We start from the raw sequence: 12,983 nt of genomic DNA on the forward strand, positions 1-12,983 counted from the left end.
TATTTTCTTTCTAAAAGAATTTTAGGAGAATAGATTTTGTTTATATAAATTATTCAATCAATTGACTGGTTAGTCATGTGTAGCAGAAACAAAACAGCCCACCCCATTTCCTGATAGAAAGAGAACACATAGATCAACATCAATTTAATAAGTATAACGGAACAGAACAGTATAACCTAAAACACATTTCATTCTTTTAATGCTTGAAACATACTTTGGAAATGGTATATTCTACCAAAACATGCTTATTTCATAAAAAATAAATGAATATCTTTCGAAAATAACTAGTTTTAGCCAGTTGCATAAAAGTGTATAGCGAAATGGTATGTTATTTACAGGGACTTTTGCAAAAAACACCATATTTCTTTCCAGACATGCAGCGAAATAAGAGTTTATGAATACCCATTCAGTTTTGATGGGGATAATGAGGACGTAGTTATGTATTTATTAAAGATGTCTATTTAAAACCACAACATTGTATTAATGAAATCAGGGTGTTTGTAAAATAGTTGAACATTTTCCAACCAAAATACACTTCTAAGCTAATGTGTAGCGGATATTTCTTATTTCAACACTGGCCTAGTTGCAAAGCAGAACACAGTGACACAATGGCAGTGTGTTATAGGAAACTGTAGTCCTAGTTAATAACTCACTGGTGTTACATGTGCAAGTAGGACATATCTTTGCTCTTCTTGGAGTTGCTTATTATGTGACCTGATTCAGGATAACTAACCGAAGAAAGAAAACCCCTGACCCAAAGGCCTTGCTTAATGGGAATACAAAGTCTTACTGTACAGTTGTACAAAGCCCTAGTCTTTACTGTCAGACGTTCAAGTACCATGCTGATTCTCCCCACCTCTAATTTCCTAAAGACTGGCTCTGAAATGGGGAGATTAAGTTCAATAACGTTGTATAGTTGGATTCAGCATAATGTGGGGAGAGAAAAGCACAAACTAGCTTTAGCACTTGTGGTCATTACACGGTGGAGAGGAAAGATGCAGTTTGCTTGTAGCAATGAGTCGCGAGCAGAGGACCAGAGCAGGGCTGGGGTTTCATAGGAAGTAGACACAAAGGATTTTGATTGGCTAGCTTATATGTATGATTAATAGTGAAGAGGCAGTGATTGTATTAAGAAAGTAGAGGAATAAGGAATCAACTGTATAAAGGAATGTACAGGGGTTATTTATTATGGCTCCAGATGCAAGTGCTAGAGCAACAAGGGGTGAAAAAGTGTGACCCTTAGTGCTTATTCTAAAAGCACTTACATCTGGTTTCTGGCAGTGCTGGATTTGTAGCTAGCTGCAAAATGTGGTGCAATCCAGCCCTGTCCTTACCACCAGCAGTGGGGGAATGCACAGAAGTGTAGGACATGGCAAAAACATGGCAGATTTTTTTTCAGTTTTTTTTTTACTGATATAGCAGATTAAACAGTGATGCATTTTATTCAGTGGGTCGCTTTTTTGAGAAACAAGAAATAATTATAGGAAAACACAATCAAGGTCATTTTGACCTCTGATAAATGATCCCGTATGTGTTTGAGAAATTCCCAGACACTTGTTCAAGCATTTTATAGACCTACAAGAAAACTTTTGGCTAAAGTATGAAATATTATATCAATTCAGCTTGTTATTATTGCTTAGAGGCCTTTTCTTCTTGCAGCTATTTTGGCTGTGAATGATATCTTCATAAAGTATTAGTAATAGTTATGAGCTATGGTTGTATAGAACAGAACTCTGTTCTTCAAAGAATGTTTGTTTTATTGTCGTTGGGGATTTGTTCATTTTTTTTATTGCAATTCCTAGGTCTTATCTCTTATATGTTGTATTTTAGTTAACGAGTCCCTGGTAACATTATGTTTATGTTGGAGTTCAAGATGAAATTTTTGCTTTAACAGCTTGTGAAGGCTGAGTCTTGTTTTAAAGCCTTCAGCTATTATAGACCCCTGAGGATGCTTCATATGGGGTTGTTAGTAGAGTGACATGAATACATTGTGTTACTTAAAAGTAGAATAGTGAGCAGATCATGAATATGTGAAAAAGGATGTCATTACATTCATACAGTTGATACAGCCTGGAAAGAGGTTCAGCATCAATGGAATGTGGGATAAGTGAAATAGCAAGTACTCTTTATTAGCATGCTGGGCTACAAGATTATATTGAGTTGTTTTTCTTTTCTGCAGTATTTCGGCATAGGTTTTAATATTTTATTGTTAGACAAACAAACAAACTATTCTTTTACATAATTGTAAGGGATACTGTATGCTGTTATAAGTAGTGTTAATACTGTTTGTATGTCCAGTATTTCCATTCAATCAAAACCATAACTTTTTTGAGCTAAGAACATTCTTCCTCCTTATTTTTACAGGTATATATATTACTGGAGCCACTGTGCTTCTTCTTCTCAGTCTCTCTCTATAACTTTTGGCCATTTTTCTACCTTCCTTTTCATACCTACAATTATTTTCGTGTTCTGAATCCCCATGAATTCTGAACTTATGGTTCAAGATGAGTACTGTTTGTCTGTTGTGAGTTGATGTCTATATTTGACCATACAGTAATTATTTTGTTCATCTATTTTTGCCCATTAATTATAAGTCTGTGAGGTGGTAAGTAATATTCAAAGGCTATAACTTTAATTGTATCTTCATTAAGAGCAATGTGCTAGGTGCAAAAATTCCTTCATAATAGTGGGTGCCTGCAAAAGTGACCGCACAGTGTCGGACTGGGACAGCCTGGCCTTATCAGAAAACCCAAGCCAAGGGGGACCATCCAGGCCACCTCCATCACTCTGCTACCCCTGCCACTGCAGGGCCTCATCTGTTTGCTGCATTTTATACACCACCACGGAGGATATTTACTATGAGATTAGACTGTCAAGGTTGGGGTTTATTTCTCTGGAAAAAAACTTTATGCAGACATGATTACACTTTACAAGTATATAAAAAGACATTTTAGACAGATGGCAGGGGATCTTTTTTCCATTAAAAGATCAACACATCAGAAGCCACACCTTTAATGAAACAGAATTTTTATTTGAAGCAGCATAGTTGGTCCTGAGGCAGGAATATTGTGGAATATCCTGCTGGATGATGTTGTGATGGCTGATTCTATTATTCTCTATTAGAGTGGTTTAGATACTTTCTTTAATAATCATAATTTACAAGGCTATTGTGATACTAAAATCTATAATTAGTATAGATACAAGTATATATCATTTATATGAGTGTATGGAGGGGTCTGTGTGAGTGTGTATATGTATGTGTGCTGAGATTCATTTGGAGGGTTAAACTTGATACTTTACAAGTACATTAGAGGGTATTATAGACAGATAGTGGGAATCTTTTTTCACATAAAAGGAATCAACACACCAGAGGCCATCCATTTAGACTAGAGGCTTCAGTTGAAGCAACGTAGGGGGTTCTTCATGGTGAGGACAGTGAGGTTGCACAATGCCCTGCCGGGTGATGTTGTGATGACTGATTCAGTTAATGCCTTTAATGGAGGTTTGGATGATTTCGTGGACAGACATAATATCAAAGGCTATTGTGATACTAAAATCTACAATTAGTTAGATATTGGTGTGTATGTATTTGCACTGGTGTTATTTGGATGGGTTGAACTTGGATGGTCTTTTTTTAACCCAACTTAACAATGTAACCCACTAATGTGCATAGGCCAGCGATGCCCATCAGGGTCCACTGAGTTTTCGCCTGATATCCAGGTGGTCCAATCCAACCCTGAATGTGTAGCAATGCAGGTGCAAATAAGATTCTATTTTGTATATGACATTAAAGTTGTGTTCACATTTTTCTGAATGAGCATTCCATCATCTTCAGTGTGGTCATGCTGGTGGTGCTATAAATGCTATATAGTGTTGGTGAACACTTCACTGTGTGAAGTCCAGTTGTTTTAGATTTACCTATACTAGATATACCATGACCTGGATGAATGAAAATCTTCATAGTCATAAGTGCAATATGTTAAGGGAACTCAGGAAGTAACAACTACTCCAGGCATATGTTCATTTTAGGGCATCCTTGTATGCAATTAAATGGCATTTATGTACCCGGAGAATAACGCACAATTTTGTGCTTGAAGCTTGTGTTTGTAAATAAGCTATATGATCCCACTTATATACCCTGTGTACAGTACTTGTTATACAAGCAACATAACATACACAGTGCCGAATAATTTACTTAATTCTGCTGCAATATATGATTGCCACTGGCGTCATATACTTTTCAAATGTACATTTGTTTATGGACTATTTTAATTCAGTACACATTTTAGTTATTATATATAGGTGGAAGGGTCATTCAAATTCTCTGAGAACTACTTTTAAACATTGTGGAGTATTTTTGAGAGAATTTTATTGAAAACTTGTCTTTTCATCTTCATAGCTCATTAATACATGTGAGTCATATGTCTGAACATACTTTTATAACAATTGAACACAGATTTTTAGGTTTAATTTAGCTTTTGATGTCAAACCCAATTTTCATAATATTACCAACTACAGAAAATACACTTGACTTGTAAAACACAAAGAGCAAAGAATTTGAGGATTGCAGCCTATATCTCTACTAGATCACGCAGGGAACACAAGGAAAACAAATGCAGCTGCTTAACAAGAAACTATAGACTTGATAAACAAAGCCCTGTGCTTAGCTCATGGCTTAATGCTGCCTGTATTATAAATAAACATATTACTTGGGTGCCCATTGGAGGATTCTTTGCCTTTTCTGACTTTATTGTAGTGATAAACAGAAACAAAGAGTTGTTTTACAATGAAAAATTAAATGCCTGGTCTCAAAAATAAATCTATATTGAATTGTTAAAGGGCATACATTTTAACATTGCAAATTGTTTGCTACCGACTTTTTTTTTTACATTACATTTTACTTTCCTTCAATTTCAAGGACCCCCTCACTTGGACACATAACTATGTGAGGGCTTAATTCCTCAGACTGATACTCTGAGCACTTTTGCTTTTTGTTTGTTTGTTGTAGTGGTTTCTGAATGTCTTCCTGAAGCCCAATATATACTATATTATCACGAAAAAGTGGAAAGTCTGTAATATCTCTTTTTGTAGTTAACAAACATAGGCATTAATTGCTTGATTTTTCTGACTTGTAGATGGATCAAAACTTTTATTCAGCCCCTTGTCAAGCCAAGTTATTTGATGGTCTTGACAAGCTTTTCTAAAAAAATGCATTTATAGAATCTCCATCACATAAAAATTCTATTTAGAAACTAATCCAACATTAGTGCAAGTTTTGAAAGTCCTGCTACTATGATTGGCCGAGATCATCCCATAACCACCGAGTGATGTCTTCTTATGCAACTGCTTCCTGGAGTAGAACTAAAAACATAAACTGCAGCTTTGTGGATAAGGACATAGTGCTCTTATAGTGCGAGGCAGATGTATTTTCTCATCTGCTTTGGTTTTTTAAGTTATTCCTTCCCATCAATCCCTGTTCATCTCAATGTTAGCTTTAATATTTTCAGCTTATGTAAAAAAAAACGAAAGTATATAATTCAAATGTATTAAAAACTTCCTGGGCCTTTACGATAAGCAAATGATCACACCATTGTTATCCATTTTATTTTCTTAAACAATAATTTCAGATATACTGACATTTCATTACAAACTCTTCTCATATAATTTATCATCTCTTGCTTTTTTAAGAAAACTACTGGGAAGTCACATTTCGTTGTTATTGCAGCATTTTTCTTCTTATTCTTTGCCCAAGACATTGTGTAATATAAACACATACACGAAAGTTCAAAGAATCTGTTTTTTGTTTCTGGCTATTTCGGGAGAGCAGATCCCATAATTGATGCTTGGGCAGTGTGTCTGTCACTGTGCTATGGAACATGTTATTCTTGTTTTGCAACACTTCAGTGTTACTTTGGGTTCAAGGATAGAGCTGTGCTTTTTTTGGCTTTCACCTGAACCTTTGGTTTTCCCTTTGAGAGAAGAGTTTTGCAACTGTTTTCTGTAAATTGTTACTGTCAAAACCCTGTTGAGCAATAAAGATAGAACCGTTGTATATATTTCCTCATCACCTTTAACTTTCTGCTACTACTACTGCAGCTGTTTTATGTGCATGAGTTGAAGCAGGGAAGCAATAAATATTATAGCAGCAATTCTGTGTTATTTCTTTGGAGATCGTGTTGCATAGATGTTTGCATTAAGTGTCATGACTTGCTAGCCTGGCAGTGAAAAAGGACTGGATAATGAACATTTTACTCTTTAGAATGATCAGGTAGTTGGAACTGCATTGCTGAAATCCTGACCATGAAGCAGGTCAAAATAATGACTTTTCTCAGTTACTTTCTATTTTGTACCAATTTTTTAAAAATGTAAGTTTTTAAGAATTATTTTGTGCTGTTTTCCCTTTTTTAAATAGGATCTAAAGCCTAATTTTACAAACCCTATATTAACTTCTAATCTTCAAAATATCTTCTCCCATTATTACTCAGATAATAAATACTTTATTTTGATAGCACTAAAATATTCTGCAGCTTAACAGAGATCATCCATTAATCAAGAGTCCCTGCCCAAATGCATCTTTAAATCTGAGCTCCCTATCACGTTCCCACAAACAGTAGGGTCAGTTTTATCAGGAGCCAGTTAACCGGCCTGTATGTATTTGGAGTGTGGGAGGAAACCAGGGTACATGGAAAAAACCCGGCATACAGAGGGAGAACATACAAACTTTTTAATGTGTCCCTCTAGTTTTTCATTGATCTCCACTCAAGCTGGGTGGCTGCTTGTATTGCTCTGCACTCATGTTCAGACAGAAAAGCAATACTTATACTAATACTTAATATGTTTTAAGCTTGCCTCTTTTCCCTGGAATCCGAGGGAGTGATGGAGCAGAATGCACCATGCAATGTGTAACATATGAACTGATACTGGTACTATTTGTTTTCCACAAGCAAGGAGGAGAAGTGAATGATTACCTGTTACTTGATAAAGATTTGGGATTTCTTTAGTTGTTCCTGTTGAACAGGATTTAACTAAGGATTTAGACCCCCGCTAACTGTTTAGTTTTATACATTAATCAACACATTGTTTTGGGGAAATGATAATAAATGGTGATAGAAACCATTTGTGGTGTACTTTGAAAATCAAAACGTGTAAAGAAGAACTTTAAGGATCTATGAGGCTATTGCATATAAATGCTGCCAAGAATCAGCCAATCCACTGGCTTCTAGTCCATCCTATGTCTGCACCAAGAGGTGTTGCATCTGTCTGGGTGCGGATACATGGAGCAGATATTGGCGTGAATGTGCATACCTCATTTCCACAAGTAGATATATTGCCACAGCTGTGGACTAGTAAACCATGACACTTTTTTGGATGTTTATAAGAGTTATAACCCAATCAAAAGCCTGTGGTTAATTTATGTACTGTGCCCAACACGGACCCGCCGAACAGTGGTCCGACTAGGATCAGTTGACCTGTCTCGTTGTCTTGATGAGAAAATCTGAAAAAGTCTGAAAACAAATAATAAAATTCCCGACCTGCCCTCTGCCAAGTGTCGTGTGATTACAAAACTTGGATGCAAACTTGGATTTTTTTATCAACAATAGGCACAGAAAGCTTGCATCAAAAGAATCACACACTAATAGACAATGCATGTGCATCATGTCTGATTTAGATTTGAAAAGTTTTCTGCTATACATTTTAGATTTTAGAAAATTTCTGCTATAAATATTATAATATATTGGAGATACAAGGAGGCTAAACAGCCCTGCTTTTTTTCTTAAGGCCTTGCATGTGCCTGGTATGGGGAGCTGTTTGACTGGCCATAATTTCTACTCAAATACAAAACTGAATAATCACAGATGTTTCCCATCTAGAAGCAATTTCTGTTTTTGCATTGTGGCAGGATTTGGGGCCTAGTACTGTGCAGAACAAGGTTTGCAGCGGGAATACGTAAAGTGTTCCATTACACTATTTACAATTTTACATGTAATTAAAACAATTACACAGCACAGTAGTTTATCATTTACAATTAAACATGATGTGATTTATTGTAGCATATTAAAGGGAGACTATCATTTGAACAAAAACAACACACTTTTATATAATGAGTAATGTTTAGACTAAAATTATTTATTTTGCTTTTTCTACTTTCACATAGCAGTATATTTTATTTGGCTTCTGCATAGAATTCAAGATGACTCGACAACTGAACATTAATTGTGATCAATGTGGGTTCCTTATATAAACAACTGATTATAAAAATAAAAAAACAAATATAATAAAAATAAAAAGCATTCAAAAGAGCGATATTGGGTAGCATAGTTCCCATTTTATTCATCCTGCTCAATAATCCATTCTCAGTAAATTAGGCATATTTGTTGATTTTTGATAACTGCATTTTGAACTAGTTCTTTAAATTTCACAAGTCAAATAAAAGTAGATGGGCCCATATGTAATTCAGAACTTTCAGACATACTGTTTTCAGTAAATTGTGTTTTGTTGATGATTTTTAACTAACCAGAACCTTATTATAGAACAAGGCACTAAGACAAGGTTCTCAATAAGATGCTTTATTTATTAATCACATACAGAGTCTGGTTGGAGTGTATATACAGTATAACATTTATTTGTACTCAATGGTACTATGCTATTAGAAAAAGGTTTCATTCTTTGTGGGTTTTAGCTCATCATTAACATAATGTCCTTGTAGTTGTATCAGATGGTATATTGAACTTATAACATATATTTTATACTTTATATATTTTATATGTATATACTTTTATCTCCTCCATCTCAGCAGGCATAAGGTTGTCTCAATGGAGGGCACACTGGGAGATTTCAGGATGTCCTTTTCTTTCCAGACATTACCTGTCATCTGTGAGTGTCTCAACAATTTTCAGATCACATTCCCCAATGCAAGAGAGGCTACAATGGTTTTGCATTAACTCCATTTGTATACAATCTGCCTGACAGTGGGTTGGAGGAGTCCAAACTCTTTAGAAATAGTTTTGTAACCTTTTCCAGCCTGATGAGCATCCCTAATGTTTTTTGGAGGTCCTCAGAATTCTCCTTTGTTCAAGCCATGGCAAACTTGTGTTGTTACGATCAGATAGATCAGTGATCCCCAACTAGTGGCTCACGAGCAACATGTTGCTCACCAAACCCTTGGTAGGGATGTAGCGAACGTCGGAAAAAATGTTCGCGAACATGTTCGCGAACTTCCGGACAAAAATGCGAACGGTTCGCGAACGTCGCGAACCCCATAGACTTCAATGGGAAGGCGAATTTTAAAAGCTAGAAAAGACATTTCTGGCCAGAAAAATTATTTTAAAGTTGTTTAAAGGGTGCAACGACCTGGACAGTGGCATGCCAGAGGGGGATCAAGGGCAAAAATGTTTCTGAAAAATACATTGTTGACACAGCGCTGCGTTTTGTGCTGTAAAGGGCAGAAATCACACTACGTCACTCAGGTGATGTTTCTGGACACGGAATGTGAAAAAGCTCACACAGCTAGGTGGCACTTGGTTAAAGACTGGGCAAAAAATGCCTGCAAAGGCAACGTATACAGTAGTGGATACGGAATATATTATTGCTGCTTGAAAAACGTCACTCAGGTGGTGTTTCTGGAGACGGTATTATTATTGATATTTAGACAGAATGTGAACAAGCTCACACAGCTAGGTGGCCGTTGTTTGAAAATGAAGAACACACTGGGCAAACAAATTGAAACAATGCCTGCAAGGTCAACGTATACACTACAGCAGTGGATACGGAATATATTATTGCTGCTTGAAAAACGTCACTCAGGTGGTGTTTCTGGAGACGGTATTATTATTGATATTTAGACAGAATGTGAACAAGCTCACACAGCTAGGTGGCCGTAGTTTGAAGAACACACTGGGCAAATAATGCCTGCAAGTGCACTACTATTGGTGCACTACTATGAAGAACAGCAAACAGCACTGGACACGTTAAAGAACAGTGAGATAAGTAAAATAAAAAATATATATATATATTAAAAAAAAAAATTACTCTGGTTGGTGCTGAACTACTAGGAGCAGCACACCAGTCCCACTCCCCACCCCAACACAGCTAGACTAATAGCACTGGGCTCTTATAGTAGCAAAGTAAAAAAACAAAAAAGAAAATAAAAGCAGTCCTTACAAGGACTATTGGGTTACAGGCAGCAGTCAGCAGATGAGAGATCAGCAGCAGTGCCCACAGCAGCTACACACAGAGCACTGCAGTAGAAGGTAGATTACTAGCCAGCAAAGCTACCTAACCTAAAATGTCCCTCAAATCCCTGCAGAGTTCTGTCCCTACAATACAGAGCAGTATCAAGTAGATTACTAGCCAGCAAAGTTACTATCAACTGTCCCTCAAATCACTAACAGCTCTCTCCCTACACTAGCTCTTCCAAGCACACACAGGCAGAATGAAAAAACGCTGCAGGGCTTCAGTTTATATATGGAAGGGGAGTGGTCCAGGGGGTGTGGGGGTGGTCCAGGAGGGAGAGCTTCCTGATTGGCTGCCATGTATCTGCTGGTCTGGGGTGAGAGGTCAAAAAAAAGCGCCAGCTAAGGCGAACCCAAAATGGCGAACGTCGCGCGACGTTTGCGCGAACAAGTTCGCCGGCGAACAGTCCGCGACATCCCTAACCCTTGGATGTTGCTCCCAGTGGCAGGTGATAATTTTTTAATTTCTGGTTTGGAAACAAGCTTTGGTTGCATAAAAACCGAAGTTCACTGCCTTCTGTAGGCAGCCAGTCCACATAGGGGCCACCAGTAATCAACCACAGTTTATAATTGGCACCCCTAGAAACTTTTTACATGCTTGTGTTGCTCGCTAACTTTTTTTTAACATTTGAATGTGGCTCATGGGTAAAAAAGGTTGGGGATCCCTGAGATAGATGATGAAGACATAGGTTTATGTTCTTTAAATAAGGCCTCCCATACTCACACCTGCTTATCATCCCACTGACTGAAGCACATGACTCTAATTTACCCTTCAAATGAACTGAGTTTTAGGACTTCTGTGAAAAAACAGATCACGTTTTAGGTCATATTTATGCAGAAATGTTCAAAAGGGTTCAAGGACCACTGTAAAGTGAAGCTGCATTTTTAAAATTATTTTATCAAATAAATATATATTACAACACCTCTACAATTAGCTAGCTTTCAGAAATTGGTGTGGTTATTAGGCATTTTATATACACTGTAATGCTACAGAGGATTAAATGTTACTGGGCTTTCAAGTACACCATAATTTATGTTAATAGCATTAAATGAGATGCTCCATGCAGAGCAAGTTTAGTGTCAGCTAGCGTACTGTAAATCTTATTGACTGCTTGTGTATACCAGAGATTATTGAGAATTAGTATAATACCCTATTACAGTGATGTGAAACATTTTGAAGAAAGAGCCCACTCAATTGTCCTGAAAGAATAAAACTACTCAGCTTTAGACTAGATATTAAAATTTAAAAAACTACGGTCTATTATTTATTCTTGCCAATAATTTGGAGTGAAAGACATATCTACTGAATTTAACTATTTATAGAGAATTTTTACAGGAAAGTCACCCATACTGACTTCAATAGAAAATATGGATTATTGCCAATATACAGAATAAAAGGGGGTAATTCTACATGGGAATAAAGAATTATGCACTGATTTTCTGGAAAGCTGAAGAAGTTGAGAGAGGGGTTCCTAAAGGGATTGGGCAATTGTTCTCAATCCATTGAGTCACATGTGAGCTATACAAGTGGGTGTGCCTTGTACAAAATAGCTGTGGTCTTCAAAATATATGTGACCTCTGCTAAATTGTAGCTGAGCACTCTGCTGTAAAGATGGACATATTTGGCCATGAACCTGGACAGCTCCATTCTGGCACCACCAGCACTAAGGTTTGGTTAGCCTAGTCAGTTTCTATCAGAGTACTAGTGAATCCCCAAGTCCTGGAAGGTCTCATGCCTCAATCAAAGAGTTCATACCCACCCTCTCTTATTTCCATCAACCCCTATATCACATCTATAACATTTAATCTGCAACTAATTATTTTGATGGTAGGTTTTCAAATTTTTTTTAAATAAGTGTCCGAAAATCTGGAATTTTTAGAGGATTTTGGGTACATGTATATTTTTTTTTTTTGCATCGTTCAGCTTTTTTTTCAGTTTCTACTTTTTTATAATTGCATCTTTTAATAACTTTCATGGTATCCTAGATTTAGAAAAACATACTGTAGTTTAATCGTGGTTTCAAAAATCTTTAAATTCAACATTTAATAAATAGGCCTCTTAGAGGCTTGAATCCCCAATAAGTAAGCATTCAGATTTATAAATATTCTGAACTTTTGAATGATTCCTACAGTAAACGGCCACAAAACGGTCATGTATATATTGCTGCACATGACTGGATACAATATCAACTCAACTAACAACAACTTTAATCTTTAGCTTGTTTTTGGAGCACATATATTATTGTAACACACATCCATTAGAACCTTATTGTATATATTGTATGATTTGTTTAATTATGGTGACATCACTGCTTGGAATTGTTTTATTTGCTGGCCTAGTCAACTTCATAATTAATGTATGTTAGTAATTCTTATGAGAACGCTCTTAACTGTTTTGAAAAGATTGCATTGACTATTATGTCAACATATTTTTTCACAGATTTTTCATAAGAAAATATTTGGCATCATCATAGCTTAAAACATGTCTGTGAAAAATTAAAGATTGTATTTATATATATAAGTAGGCAGAAATGGAATAAAACAACAATATCCACATAGTTTTGTAGGTATCTGCACAAATGTAATTGTTTTTTCACATTTCAGTTATTATATGAGTATGGATGGGCTTATAAACAGTTTTAAGCGCAGTTAATAATGTGACTGCATAAAATTGCAATGAATTTACTTTCAGATTAGTTGATACAAAAGTAGTAACAAATCAGCCATTTTTTTCAGTCCATTGTTATTACA

At 36.2% G+C, this 12,983-nt stretch overlaps 1 protein-coding gene across 1 annotated transcript in view; it reads left to right on the top strand.

Annotated features, from left to right (window-relative positions):
• The window catches only part of svep1.L (sushi, von Willebrand factor type A, EGF and pentraxin domain containing 1 L homeolog), a 174,237-nt gene that overhangs the window by 28,295 nt on the left and 132,959 nt on the right, over positions 1-12,983 (top strand). The gene's annotated exons all lie outside the window — the stretch shown is intronic.

Source organism: Xenopus laevis, chromosome 1L (genome assembly GCF_017654675.1).
Source record: "Xenopus laevis strain J_2021 chromosome 1L, Xenopus_laevis_v10.1, whole genome shotgun sequence".
NCBI classification, from domain to species: domain Eukaryota; kingdom Metazoa; phylum Chordata; class Amphibia; order Anura; family Pipidae; genus Xenopus; species Xenopus laevis.